Raw genomic sequence first — 12,542 nt, forward strand, 5'->3', positions numbered from 1 at the left:
GTGGAGAAATGCATAAAGACACAGCTTACATAGTCAGAGAATCATGTAAACTTGATGTCTGTGTTGATATGCGCGATCTTCTTGGAGATCCTCTCCACTTTGAGCCGGCAGTTTATGGTGTCGATAGTAGCCATGGTGTGGAGATGCCGGAGTTGGACTGGGGTGGACAAATGTAAGAAGTCACACAACACCAGGTTATAGTCCAACAGAAGATCGCGCATATCGACACAAACATCAAGTTTACATGATTCTCTGACTATATAAGCTGTGTCTTTATGCATTTCTCCACTTCACCTGAAGAAGGAGCAGTGCTCTGTAAGCTTGTGATTTCAAATAAAGCTGTTGGACTATAACCTGGTGTTGTGTGACTTCTTACATTTGTCCACCCCAGTCCAACTCCGGCATCTCCACACCATGGCTACTATCGACACCACAAACTGTCGGCTCAAAGTGGAGAGGATCTCCAAGAAGATCGCGCATATCGACACAGACATCAAGTTTACATGATTCTCTGACTATATAAGCTGTGTCTTTATGCATTTCTCCACTTCACCTGAAGAAGGAGCAGCGCTCCGAAAGCTTGTGATTTCAAATAAAGCTGTTGGACTATAACCTGGTGTTGTGTGACTTCTTACATTTGTCCACGCCAGTCCAACTCTGGCATCTCCACACCATGGCTACTATCGACACCACAAACTGTCGGCTCAAAGTGGAGAGGATCTCTAAGAAGATCGCGCATATCGACACAGACATCAAGTTTACATGATTCTCTGACTATATAAGCTGTGTCTTTATGCATTTCTCCACTTCACCTGAAGAAGGAGCAGCGCTCCGAAAGCTTGTGATTTCAAATAAAGCTGTTGGACTATAACCTGGTGTTGTGTGACTTCTTACAGCAGTCAATGTTGACAGGGCCTTCAAAAGTGGCACATCATTCCTGGACTCAGTCTTTGCAGAGATCCATAGGAATGCTCAGTCACAGTTCCAGGAGAGTGGACTTGGCTACATGGGAGAGGTACTTGTTGTCCTCTCTCAGAATGACAGCATGCCTATATCCCTGCCAACCACTCCGCCAATGCCCTTGTTCGTGCCTCACAGCCAGCTCAATCAACATCACTAAAACAGATTATCAGAGTAGGATAGTATGATACAGCACAGAAAAGGCCATTATCTGGCCATTTATTTAATTCCTGTTTGTGGTGCCTAGCTGTGTGGAGTTTCACCGCATTATTTCCTACATTGCAAAAGTGACTGCCCATCAAGAGTCTTTCATTCGCTGTAAAGCGCTTTGGGAATGTCCTTAGGTCAGGAATGGAGCTAAAAAAATATCAGTCTTTATTTTCTTTCTCGTCGGCTATAAACCAGACACCTCAGATTTTGTGAATCACATCCTCACACTACCGTAACCCCCCCTCGGTTGGTGGATTTTATAAGAGTGCAGGTCTAGCAGTATAACTCCTGCTTCTTATCCTTATTCTATTACCCGATTATAATGAACAGATTCATACAGAATCTCATGGTAGTGATATACCTGACTGATGATTCGTAGCTAAAGAGTACGACACCGCTCGAAGCGTTTTGCCGTTTTGAGTCTCCACTTGCTCTAAAAGTCACTGCTATGTATAGTTCTGATGGACATCAACTATGCAACATCGGATAAGTTTCTTAGCACCTACTGAGGTAGATCTTGACTCTATTCGATCTGGAAATACATTTCGGAGTGATGCAAAACGGGCTGCTGACTCGCTATCACCCGTTTCACACTGTTGCACAAAGTCAAGATCTACGCCATTAACTCGAAGACTATTGTCATGTGATCCTTCAGTGTCCTATGCTACTACACCAGTAGGGGGCAATGCTGCACCACATATATTTCATATTCACTGGAAAGTGAAAGATATTTCGGCGGGAATGTGGATAGCTTCATAGAAGCATAGAAGTATAGAACGATACAGCACAAAATCGGGCCATTCGTCCCATCGTGCCTCTGCCGGATCATTGAAAGTATTATCCAATTAGTCTCACTCGCTGCTCTTTTCCCATAGCATAGGTATTGATCCATTTCCCTTTTGAAAGTTTCTATTGAATCTGCTTCCATCATCCTTTCATGCAGTGCATTCCAGATCATAACAACTGTCTGCCTATATTTTATTTCCTTAAATAGATAGCTAAGATTCACAATTTCCCCAGGAAAATGCCAACAGGCCTGGCATGTTGAGGGTAATTTTGACTTTGAACGATAGCGTAAAACGGGAACAAGGTCGGCTCGGCTACCAGTTAATCATCTCTCCTGATTTTGTTCTCTTTGAAATGACACATTTAACACTATCTGTTCAAATCACCCCTGTTGTGTCCAAATTGTTACACTAACAACACATCCTCCTTACTTAGCTTTGGCCTGCCGAATCCTAATGAACAAGGCTGAAGCGTTTGCAACCATTTTCAGCCAGAATGCCGAGTGGATGATCCATATCGGCATCCTCCTGAGGTCCCTACCATCACAGAAGCTAGTCTTCTGCCGAAATCGATTCACACCACCTTATATCAAGAAATGGCTGACAGCACTGGATACAGCAAAGGCTATGAGCCCCGACAACATCCCAGCTGTCGTGCTGAAGACGTGTGAAGCAGAAATGGCCGCGCCTCCAGCAATGCTCTTCCAGTACAGCTACAACACTGGCATCTGTGGAAAACTGCCCCTGTATATCCTGTCCACAAAAAGCATAACAAATCAATCCGGCCAATTACCACCCCATCAGTCTACTCTCAATCATCAGTAAAGTGAAGAAAGGCGTCGTTGACAGGGCTATTAAGTGGCACTTAATCACCAATAACCTACTTATCGATGCTCAATTGGGTTTCCACTAGGACCACTCGATTCCAGACCTCATTACAGCCTTGATCCAAACACGGACAAAAGAGCTGAATTCCAAAGGTGAGGTGAGAGTGATATCAAGGCAGCATTTCACTGAATGTGTCATCAAGGAGCCGGAGTAAAATTGAAGTCAATGGGAATCGGTGGAAAAGTCTCCACTGGCAGGAGTCATACCTAACACAAAGGCAGATGGTTGTGGTTGTTCGAGGTCAATCATCTCAGCCCCAGGACATCGCTGCAGGAGTTCCTCAGGGCTGTGTCCTAGGCCCGACCATCTTCAGCTTTTTCATCAATGATCTTCCCTCCTTCATAAGGTCAGAAGTGGGGATGTTCACTGATGATTGCATAGTGTTGTTTCATTCACAAATCCTCAGAAAATGAAGCAGCCCATGCACGCATGCAGCAAGACCTGGATGACACTCAGGCTTGGCCTGATAAGTGGCATGTAACATTTGCACACACAAGTGCCAGGCAATTACTATCTCCAACGTACGAGAGTCTAACCACCTCCCTTTAACATTCGACAGCATTACCATCACCGAATCCCCCATCATCTACATCCTGGGGGTTACTATTGACCAGAAACTTAACTGGACTAGCCATATCAATACTGTGGCTACAAGTGCGGGTCAGAGAATTGGTATTCTGCGATGAGTGTCTCATCTCCTGACTCCCCATAGCCTTTCCACCATCAAGGCACAAGTCAGGAATGTGATGGAGTAGTCTCCAGTTGCTTGGTTGAGTGCAGCTCCTACAACACTCAAGAAGCTCGACACTATCTAGGACAAAGGAGCCCGCTTAGATTGGCACCCCATCCAACACCTTAAACATTCACTCCCTCCACCAGCGGTGTACCGTGGATGCACTGTGTACCATCTACAACATGCACACAGAAGATATTCTCATAATACACAGACATTAAAACTGATTTTTGATTTGTTAATGATTTACACAACGTTAGTGGGATTTGTATGCAGACCCCCAAACATTAATGCTGAGGTTGGGGATGGCATTAAATGGGAAATTAGAGATGCGTGCAATAAGGGCACAGCAGTTATCATGGGTGACTTTATTCTATATATAGATTGGTCTAACCAAATTAGTAACAATACTGTGGTAAAGGAATTCCTAGTGTATGCGGGATGGTTTTCATGACCAATATGATGAGGAACCAACTAGAGATCTTAGACTGAGTATTATGTAATGAGAAAGGATTAATTAGCGATCTTGTTGTGCGAGGCACCTTGGGGAGGAGCGATCATAATATGATAGAATTCTTCATTAAGATGGAGAGTGAAGTAGTTGATGCAGAAGTATGGGTACTGAATTTAAATAAAGGAAACTACGATGGTATGAGGTGCGAGTTGGCTAGGATGGATTGGTGAATGTTACTTAAAGGGTTGACGGTGAATAGGCAATGGCAAACATTTAAAGTTCGCATGGATGAATTACAGAATTTGTTCATCCCTGTTTGGCATAAAAATAAAACATAAAGGTAACTCAACATTAGCTAACAAGGGAAATTAGGGATAGCTTAAGATCCAAGGACAGGACATACAAATTGGCAAGTAAAGGCTGCAAACCAGAGGGTTGGAAGCAGTTTAGGATTCAGCAAATGTGGACAAAGGGATTAATTAAGAGGGGGAAAATAGAATATGAGAGTAAGCCTCAGGGAACATAAAAACTGACTGTAAAAGCTTCTATAGATAGGTGAAGAGAAAAAGATTGGTGAAGTAAAGCATAGGTCCCTTGCCGTCAGAATCAGGGGAATTTATAATGGGGGACAAAGAAATGGCTGACCAATTAAATACATACTTTGATTCTGTCTTCACAACGGAGGACACAAATAAACTCCCAGAGATGTCGGGGAACATAGGGTCTAATCAAAGGGAGGAACTGAATTAAATCAGTATTAGTAGGGAAATGAGGTTAGGGAAATTGACGGGATTGAAGGCCGATAAATCCCCAGGGCTGGATAATCTACATTCTAGTGTATTTAAGGAAGTGGCCCTAGAAATAGTAGATGCATTGCTGGTCATCTTCCAAAAATCTATGGACACTGGAACAGTTCCCATGGATTGGAGGTTAGCTAATGTAACCCCACTATTTAAAAAAGTCAATTTTAAAAGATGTAATAGCAGAACACTTGGAAAACAGTGACAGGATCGGACAAAGTGAACATGGATTTAGAAAAGGTAAATCATGCTTAACTAATCCACTGGAATTTTTTGAGGATGTAACTGGTAGACAACATCAGGGGGAACTAGTGGATATGGTTTATTTGGACTTTCAGAAGGCTTTTGATAAGGTCCCGCATAAGAGACTAGCGTGCAAAGTTAAAGCACATGGGATTGGGGGTATGGTACTGACTTGGATAGAAAACTGGTTGGCAGACAGGAAGCAAAGTGTTGGAATAAACGGGCCTTTTTCCGAGTGGAAGGCAGTGACTAGTGGGGTACCGCAGGGATCAGTGCTTGGACCCCAGTTATTCACAATATATATTAATGATCTAGACGAGGGAACTAGATGTAATATCTCCAAGTCTGCCGATGACACAACGCTGGGTGGGCGTGTGTGCTGTGAGGAGGATGCAGAGAAACTCCAGTATGATTTGTACAGGTTGGGCGATTGGGCAGATGCAATGTGGATAACTGCGAGGTAATCCAGTTTGGTGGCAAAAACAAGAAGGCAGATAATTATCTGAACGGCAATAGATTGGGAAAAGGGGAAGTGCAATGAGACCTGGGTGTCCTTGTGCACCAGTCGCTGAAGTTAAGCATGCAGGTGCAGCAGGTGGTTAAGAAGGCAAATGGTATGCTGGCCTTCATAGCGAGAGGATTCAAGTACAGGAGCAAGGATGTCTTGCTGCAGTTGTACAGGGCCTTGGTGAGACCACACCTTGAGTATTGTGTGCAATTTTGGTCGCCTTATCTGAGGAAGGATGTTCTTGCCTTGGAGGGAGTGCAGCGAAGATTCACCAGACTGACACCTGGGATGGCAGGAATGACGTATGAAGAGAGATTGAGTCGATTAGGCTTATATTCGCTAGAGTTTAGAAGAATGAGAGGGGATCTCATTGAAACATTATAAAATTCTAACAGGACTAGACAGCCTAGATGCAGGAAGGCTGTTCCCGATGGCAGGGGAGTCCAGAACCAGGGGGCACAGTCTAAGGATAAGGGGTAAGCCATTTAGGGCTGAGATGAGGAAGAATTTCTTCACCCAGAGAGTGTTGAACCTGTGGAATTCTCTACCACAGAAGAGAGTTGAGGCCAATTCATTAAATATATTCAAGAAGGAGTTAGATATATTTCTTAAGGCTAAGGGGATCAAGGAATATGGGGAGAAAGCAGGGACAGGGTACTGAATTTGGATTATCAGCCATGATCGCATTGAATGGTGGAGCAGGCTCGAGGTGCCGAATGGCCTACTCCTGCTCCTATCTTCTATGTTTCTATGTTACACAGTATTTCTCACCAAATGTTCTGCTGGATCACAACAATGCGATTTCCACCTGTTCTCCTTTACTGTAGCCCTCTATGCTAACTGTAGGATATAATAGCGATATGATCATTGTGGGGGAAAATGCAAGAGAATAACATACATTTCACTTGCAGTAAATACAGGATGAAAAGTGGGCAGTACGTCTGTCGCTGTAGGTTGCAGCAGAAGCATTTAATAATTACCTATTACAAGGTGGATGAGCAAAGAATAGTGAAAGTTAGAGGGGTGAAGTAAAGTGGCCTTATAAGAAGTGGGATGTACAGGAGATATGTGCTTACCCAGCGAAAGAAGGTAGAACTCCGAGTCTAGAGCACTCTAAGACCTGGAAAATTCTGGTCTAGACAAAGAAAGAGATTTAACAGTTAATGGGAGCTAATGAATAATAATTAATGCATTTCTATACTAACTATAAATATTGGAGGCACCTAAGGGGCTGAGACCCCTATTCCAAGGAGCCTTGAATCTTCATGCGTACAGGTTTGTAGCAGAGTGGCTTTTCCCCATGCACAGTTATGGATGTCTCTGAGAGCCCCGATGGGATTCCCTTTTTGTGTAGAGTTTCGAAACTTGCAGATATATGTTACTAAACTACTATTAATGTACTGACTGCTAATTAGTCCACTCTCCATATGTGAATCTTGTTTGCATTCCAACACTAATTAGCCCATGATACCCTTTATCCATACCAACCTCTTACATTATACAACCATACCTACCTCCTACATTCCCCTCCTTGGTACTCAGGAAAATACCTTCCCCATGATTCCACACTCAACAATCTCTTTCACTGCTTCCTTCAAATTCTTCATTTATTTAACCTGCTTCTGGATCCATCTTACCACCAATAATAAGTAATAATAAAGTAAGTAATAATAATACACACATTAATGACTTAGGCACCCACGAGCATCCTGCTGGGCCATCCTATTGCAACACCGTGTCTTGCTTTGTGACTTCACTACCAGAAATCTCCCGCCGTAGCAGGGAGATTCTATAATTTCAATTGGCTGCTTAACAATTCCACCCATCAAAACATATGACTTGTATGACATACAGTTCTGGATGAGCAAAAATTCTCCAATTAAGTAATGGGAAGACCAAAGCCATTGTTTTCGATATAATAGCAAAATACTGCGGATGCTGGAAATCTGAAATAACAACAGAAAATGCTGGAATTACTCAGCAGGCCAGGCAGCATCCGTGGAGAGAGAAACAGAGTTAACGTTTCAGGTCTGGGACCCTTACGTTAACTCTGTTTCTCTCTCCACAGATGCTGCCTGGCCTGCTGAGTATTTCCAGCATTTTCTGTTTTTATTCCATTGTTTTCTGTCCCCGCCACAAACTCCGTTCCCTAGCCACTGACTCCAGCCCTCTTCCTAATATCTGTCTGAGGCTGAACCACACTGTTCGCTACCTTGGTGTCATATTTGACCCTGAAATTAGTTTTTGATCAGATATCCGGATCATAACAATGACCACCTACTTCCACCTCCATAACATCACCCGTCTCTGCCCTTGCCTCAGCTCATCTGCTGCAGAAACCCTCATTCATGCCTTTGTTACCTCTAGACTTGACTATTCCAATGCACTCCTGGCTGGCCTCCCACATTCCACCCTACATAAACTTGAGGTCATCCAAAACTCGGCTTCCCATGTCCTAACTCGCACCAAGTCCTGTTCGCCCATCACCCCGTGCTCTCTGACCTACATTTGCTCCCAGTTAAGCAGTGACACGATTTCAAAATTCTCATCCTTGTTTTCAAATCCCTCCATGGCCTCGCCCCTCCCTAACTCTGTAATCTCCTTCAGCCCCACGACCCACCGAGATATCTGTGCTCCTCTCATTCTGCCCTCTTGAGCATCACTGATTATCATTGCTCAACCTTTGGTGGCCGTGCCTTCTGTTGCCTAGGCCCTAACTCTGGAATTCTCTGCCTAAACCTTTCCACCTCGCTACCTCTCTTTTCTCCTTTAAGACGCTCCTTAAATCCTACCTCCTTGACCAAGCTTTTGGTCACCTGCCCTAATTTATCCTTATATGAATCGGTATCAAATTTTTCATCTTAAAATACTCCTGTGCAGTGCCTTAGGACGTTTACTACATTAAAGGCAGTATATAAATAGAACATGTTGTTGCTGTTGTTCAATCAAAGTTACAGGTATGTTTGAAAATAACAGTTTCTGGGTCCTTACGCACGAAGATGTCTTTACTCCTCGCTTCTCTGCATTGATTAATCATTCTTACTTAATTCAAACAATTTCAACTGACCACGTTTCTTTATACTCAGTAATTCAACTTGAATAATTGGTAAGTGAACAATTTGCAACTAGAGTTGAAGATTTGATCTTGAATTCTTAATGAATGTGAAGAATCAAAGTGAGGGGTTACTCACTGCTCATGACCATAAAACGGTCTGTAAGATGGAGGGCGGAAGCAAATACAACTGCAGGAAAGGCACAAGCGTATTCCCAATTTTTTACATTGTTACATTTAACGACAGCTCGACAGGCACAATGCCTAACCAGATAAGCAGAGGCTTTCCAATATCTAACAATTTCTAACCTTAGGAAATGCAAATCTATGAAAACATACATGACTCATTAGTTGATTGATTACAATTATCACCACCCTTTATATTTCTGTAAAATTGTGCAGCATATTCCTATAGGGGAAGACTGAACTTAATTTGTTGAACTCATTTAAAATGAAACTTAATGTTGCCTAGCTCTGTTTCATGCACACAAAATAGATGAGGCAATGCAGGACCACCTTCGACCTCTCTAGATTTTGGGGTCCAATATTAAATTAAAATAAATCCTCCAAAGGCATCATTCCGTTAATGCTTTCTATTTTAACTAGGTTTTCTTAAATATCAAATATATTTATGTTCGCAGTAGTTAACATAACAAATCTGGTTACCTTTACTACAAGTAACACTTAACGGGCTCTCCTTAATAGCTCAGATACCGCTCAAATTATCCTTCTCTGTGATGGGCGAGGGACTCAAAATAACCATTGTTACATGACAATCCTAATTCAGAGTTCCAGGAGCCTTGAAGCAATTTAATTAACTAACTGTCTGTGGTGGCCATCCCCAGAAATCCATTATTGATAATTTAATAATTTTATCAGATACTCAGACTGTAAATTCAGGTTAAATAGCATCAATTACTTCAATAGAGATCCAATAAAGCACGGAGTGAATATCTCAAAAAATAGCACATATTGGCTTTAAAAATTAACATAAAAGTACGTCAGCAAATGGTTCCAAACACCCACTGGGTTACAAATCATCTCACCATCATTTCTTGTGACTTGATCGTGTGTATTTCTTAGTGGCCATATCCCCATCCTGGGTTTTCTTTTGTTATTTATGTGTCTGTAGAATACTTTACTATTATTATATTCCTTGATATTTTAATTTCATAGTTTCTCTTTGCCTTCCTAATTGTTTTTTGACTGTTTTTCTAACCTTCTCGTCTTCCCTGTTGTCATACTTCTCCTTTGTTTTCTATGTACTCAGTGTATGCCTTTTTCTTTAGTTTCACTTTGCTCTTATTTCTTTATTCATCCATGGTCATTACTGGTTAGCTTGTTATTGCTTTTTAGTTGGATATATTTTCCCTGGACTTTATGATCACTGTTTTAAATATTTCTCACTGCTGTTCTGACTCTTGCTTTGTCAGTCACTTTTTTCAGTTATTTTCCCTAATTCCATCCTCATCCTCTTAAAATCAGTTTGTTTTCAATTTATTATTTTGAGCTTTGTCTTAGTTATGTCCTGCTCAAACTAATATTTCCTGGTTGAGAATCTGCGGCCACAATTTTCTGGCATCCATGTGGGTGGGATGGAGGTGGGTCGGAAGTGAAAATTAAAATAATTTGGAGTGGGTCGGGAACCAGCCAGCACCCCGCCCACACCAGCCAGAATCACACCCCTCACCTCCACTTTCAGTCTTCCAAAGGGACCGCTCCCTCCGTGACACCCTGGTCCACTACTGTATCAACCCCAACACCACTTCCCCTTCGCCTGGCATCTTCCCTTACAAGCACAGGGGATGCAACACATGCCCTTTCACCTCCTCCTTCCCCACTGTCCAGGGCCCCAAACACTCCTTCCAGGTAAAACAGCGATTTACTTGTACTTCTTGCAATTTAGTATACTTTATTCGCTGCTCACGATGTGGTCTCCTCTACATTGGGGAGATCAAATGCAGATTTGGTGATCACTTTGCAGAACACCTCTTTTCAGTCCGTAAGGGTGACCCCGAGCTTCTGGTTGCCTGTCACTTTAGTTTTCCGCTCCACTCCCACTCAGACCTCATCGTCCTCAGCCTCTTACACTGTTCCAATGAAGCTCAACGTAAGTTCGAGGAACAGCACCTCATTCTTCAATTAGGCACTTTACAGCCTTCTGGACATAGAGTTCAACAATTTAGACCATAACCTCTGCCCCTATCCTTTACCCCCCCCATTTTTTTCTCTCTCCCACATGGCAGTTGTCTATCATTCTGCCAGTGCCATTTACACTTCATCTAGAGCCATCTTTTGCTGCTTAACTTGCCCCATCACGATCTACTTTTGCCTTGCACCATCTCTTAAACTCTCTCAATGTCTCTTAATATCTTCTGCCTTCCATCCTATCACAGACCTTCCCTTTTGTTCTTTCCTCCCCTCCCACCTTTCCCTGCCCCTGCACTTACTTAAAAACCATTTCCATCCCCAGCTTTTTCCAGTTCTGATGAAGGGTCATCGACCTGAAACATGAACTCTGTTTCTCTCTCCACAGATGCTGCCTGACCTGCTGAGTATTTCCAGCATTTTCTGTTTTTATTTCAGATTTCCAGCATCCGCAGTATTTTGTTTTTGTACCTGAATGGCAGACGTGGCCGAGCTAATTTACATAATTATTAGGTACATGTCAGACGCATAAGCATCTTTTTAACCCTACCTTTGAAATTTCACTGGATGACCAGAGGAATCACGTAGCTCGGGAACCACGTCTGTGATCCTAAGGCAGAGGTTCACTGGCCATTGAAGGAACTCATTTGTGCACAGCATGGAAAGTACAATAAATATTCCTACCTGACACCTGGTTACTTTCATAAGGCAGATGCTGTTGCTAAGTGCATTGTCATCACAGATTTAGATTTCTAGAGGTTGCAAGTGTTTTCACCAAAGTCGAGATCCACTGTCTCCTTATTGGCAGAACCTATCACACCTTTGGCAGATTGCTTCTTTCAATTCTACTTGAGCTGCCATCAATTACATCAGCATGGTGCCATTCATAGTGCCTCACCTTGGTCTCAGAATCGGAACACAATGAGCCCCAACACCAGCAGCACCAGGCACACCAGCTTTATTGACAACACCACCACTAACATTCTCCTCAACCACCTGATGCTCCACAGGACAGAGGGCATCAGCGCAGGGCTGCACCGTGCCGGGGGCAATATCCCCAACACAGGGTATACAGGCAGGAGATTAGCTTCCTCAACATGACTGAGCAGCAGTGCCAAAGGAAGCTCAGGCTATAATGCCAGTTTGTCTCAGACATTTGCAGAGTGGTGTTGCAAGACCTGCAGCCCAGAGGAGCGGGTGGACATGCCTAACCAGTGGCTGTCAAAGTCACGAGTGCTCTCAACTTCTTCACTTCAGGCTCCTTCCAGGGATCTGCAGCAGACATTTGTGGCATCTTGCAGTTGGTCACCTGCTGATGCATCACACAGATCACCGATGCCCTATTTGATAAGTCTGCCAATTATATCAATGTTGCCACTGATGAAGCCAGTGTTACTGAGCAGCCGTTCACCTTTGTCGCTCTGGCTGGCTTCTCACAGATGCAGGGCATTATCTACTGCACACATGGCCATCAGGGGACCCCATCATCACCCAGGAGTCCTTATCAACCACAAGGGCTTCCACTCCCTCAATGTGCAGCTGGTCTGCAACCATAGGAAGATGATCATGCATGTGTGTGCCAAATTCCCTGGCAGCTGCCATGATCCATTCGTCCTGCACCAGTCCACCATCCCTCAGCTCTTTGCGCCTCCAAACATATTTTCTGGCAGGAAAAAGCTGGAGATGTAACAGATATTCAGCAGGTGCAGAGACAGGGGGTGGGAGTTAGGAGGGGAGGAAGAAACAGAAAGAACATCCTGT

General features: G+C 43.4%; 1 pseudogene; it reads right to left on the bottom strand.

Moving 5' to 3' along the window:
* LOC147116158 (CD276 antigen-like) overlaps positions 1-12,542 on the bottom strand; it is a 35,382-nt pseudogene that overhangs the window by 318 nt on the left and 22,522 nt on the right.

The sequence above is a fragment of the Somniosus microcephalus genome, chromosome 6 (genome assembly GCF_052327205.1).
Source record: "Somniosus microcephalus isolate GS21.2 chromosome 6, FLI_Smic_1.0, whole genome shotgun sequence".
NCBI lineage: Eukaryota > Metazoa > Chordata > Chondrichthyes > Squaliformes > Somniosidae > Somniosus > Somniosus microcephalus.